This window comes from Capsicum annuum, chromosome 10, assembly GCF_002878395.1.
Source record: "Capsicum annuum cultivar UCD-10X-F1 chromosome 10, UCD10Xv1.1, whole genome shotgun sequence".
Classification (NCBI taxonomy): domain Eukaryota; kingdom Viridiplantae; phylum Streptophyta; class Magnoliopsida; order Solanales; family Solanaceae; genus Capsicum; species Capsicum annuum.
The window spans coordinates 19,796,578-19,799,985 of NC_061120.1; positions in this window are offsets into that span (position 1 = coordinate 19,796,578).

Sequence of the window (3,408 nt, forward strand, 5' to 3'; positions counted from 1 at the left end):
AAGAAGATGATGACCGTTGGAAGAGAGAGAGAGTATTTTTTCATCTTTATTTCATCAAATAATCAATTAATGACGTGTATATTATGTGGAAGGCTAAAATTTTAATTTTGGACGTGCTGTGGCTAAACCAACGTGCCTAAAGGGGGTGTTCTCACCTTCCTTGATAGGTCAACATTTGGGGGAGTAATAAATATAGGAAAAAATAGATTAGGGGGGTAATAGGTCATCTTTAAAGGTTGAGTGTGTAGTTAAGATTTCGACTAAAGGTTGGGGGTAATAGACTATTTTCTCAATCTTGAATGATTAATATATCATGTGTAATTTCTTTCTAAAAGAAAAGAATTAGGATAAAATTTTAGTTGAATAAGTTTGATAAGTTAAATAGATCTATAAAAAAAAGAAAGAAATTTTAATAACATGACATTTCAAGTAGGAGAGAGAAGTTTTTTGAGGTGTTAAGTATATTTTAGAGAAAATAGAAAGAGTTGAATGATATTCTTATCGTAAATGAAATAAAAGTAATATTTGTAGGCAATTTTTCAAACATGAGTGACCATATAGGAAATTTACTCTAAAATTTAACAAAGTACGAACAACAAAATTAGAGAGGGGTGAATGCACAATGAGTATCCGGATTCTTTATATCCTCCAAATCTTTCATTAATGAAATCAGACTGAATATATTATTGTTATTAAGGTTTACAAGATCCTTAACAACATTAATATAAAAATGGTCATTATGTGGGTGGCTCAATACAATCACCGATCCAAAGTAAAAACTTAATAAGATTTTATAAATATTTTAATAAAATTCATGTAGTTTTTCTCAAAATTCAATATCTTAACCTTTTTAGATGCATGTAAGAGGGACATAGACCTGGTAATGTGGTGCTGCGCTCTCTAATATCAGTATACCTAATTTTCTTTTTTCTCATGTATTACTCTTTTTTTTCCTATTATATTTATTTATTTATATTCTTAGGAGGAAATTAATTTGAAGCAACCTTTCTAACAGATGTGTCCTTCTAAATTGGTTTAGAACGGTTGCCTTTAAAAAAAAAAAAAAACTTTTAATCTGTTTATATGACAATTCCTTTCCTACAGCCAAGAATGGTATTTATAGGGTCATCCACTATATAAATTGAGGAGTTTATAATTCAAATGTTCACTCAACTTATGATTTTTTTCCTCAGAAAGTTACTCAATTTTGATTTTTACTCCAAAAGTCACTCAACTATGAGTTCTTTTCTTAGAAAGTCACTTAACTTTAATTTTTATTTCAAAAGTCACTCAACTATGAGTGCCTTACTTACAAAGTCACTTAAACTATTTAATTAATTTTTTTCATTAAAATTTGCTAATATGTAATTTTTATTTAAAATAAAAATTTTAAAAAATTATAAAAAATCATTTAAACAATCAATTTAATCCCCCCCCCCCCCCCCCATATCCAAAATTCATTTAAATAATTTAAAAGAATATCTCTTTATTTCTTAAAATTTTAATTTTACAATTATTTTTTGTAATTTTTTTATCCAATAATTACTCTATACTCTAAAGTATATATAATCATACATATCATCAATTAATATCCTAAAATCACAATCATTTTATTATACAATTTTTGCTGCTAATTTACCTCGTTGTCGTATATATTTATTATAATGTTACTAATATTTAATAACATTTGCTAATGTTTTATATCATATCATTTTCGTTTAAAATCTATAACATTCCCTTTTGTCAACTTATTAGGATTAAAATTCATTATATTTATTTGATGCATCTCTATATTTGTGGGTGTACTCGTCCAATTTATTCATGCAACTAAAATCATGCATGAGATAGAGCAACACTCACTCCAAGTGTTAAAGCTTTTATTAGTATTAATAATTGTCATTGGATCTAATATCGCTGTAAACTTTAGAGGTATTTACGAAGAATGCTAAAATGTAATTGTCGTTAATAATATCATTGCCTCTAAAACATATATAATTAGTAGCAATTACGCTATTGTCGTAAACTAATTGCTCCTAACTATCTTTTTAGGTGTAGCGACTATATATGCTCATTTTCTCTTCCAACGATTTAGGGAGGTTCTGCTGCATGCGTGTTGTTATATTCTTCTTGGGTTTGTATTATATATATGATCCTTAGATTATTTATTGTTTCGGTGTATTGAATAACTAGAGTATATGTTCGTGCTTTGCACGATTCTAATATTTTATAAAGAAGGCATATGTGAAGGGTATTTTAGTTAATGCAAAAAAAAACTAACTCAAATTAGTATATATGAAGGTGAATAAGAAAATATAAGAATGAAAAAGGTACAAATATATGCCTGAATTTTAATAAAAGATATATATATCTTCTGCTATATTTTGGTATAAATATCCCCATTAATAATTAGGTACATATATATTCCTCTCACTAACAATATGCCACGTGGCATAATCCTAACCATTAATCAATTTTTATTTATTTTATCCCCAAATAGCAATCCACCCTAATTTAACAGATTATCCGACCCATAGCTTGACCCAGTTTCACGGAAAAATTCAAAAGACGTGTCTTATTGTTCTGTTCCACTCTCTCACTCTCTCACAAAAAAAGCCAACACAAATATGTTTAATTTGTGCTTTTAATTCCTCGCGGTGTGATAGAGAATCGAGTTGAGATCTATGGATGTTTCTTCTTCATCTACACATTTCATTTAATTATTTTCTTGTTTTGATTTGTTGTTGTTTGAATCTGAAATTCTAAAGAATTATTTTTGGATCCGATTTTGGTGGTTTTGCTATTTAAAAATCCTATTTCTGCTCCATCTTTATTCAGCTACTCCCTCAGGTGAAAACTTCATGGCCTTCTTATTTAATTTCTAAGCATTCTGTTCAAAGCCTGCTCCATCTTCTAAATTTTTTGTTTTCCTTTTTCTATTTCATAAATTAGATTTAAAACATGTCCGATATTAGTAGTGATTCAATTAGAAATTCGGTGAGTACTTTTTTTGTGGTGAAATTGTGCTTTGTTTCACTTCAAAAACTTCATTATACTTGTTTAGAGTACAATGGAAATGTGAAATATTTAAATAGTATTCTGTTTAATGTTCTAATGTTGGTGCTGTTGTTGTTGCCTTCTCTAGTGTTATTGATGTTGTTGCTGCCTTGCCGAGCTTTTATAATTGGTGTAATTGGAAGGATATGTATGTTCAATATATGCTGTTTTGGCTGTGAACGATACACGATTAAATCTATTTCCTCTTACCAGTCTAATACATACTAGTTACTAAGTTTCACCAGTCTTTGCGTGATGGCATGAAGCTTAATTTGATGAGATTAGTGAGATTTTATCCTGCTCTCATTTTTTTCACCTCCTAGTACAGTTTCTGTTTTGATCTATATTTTTCTT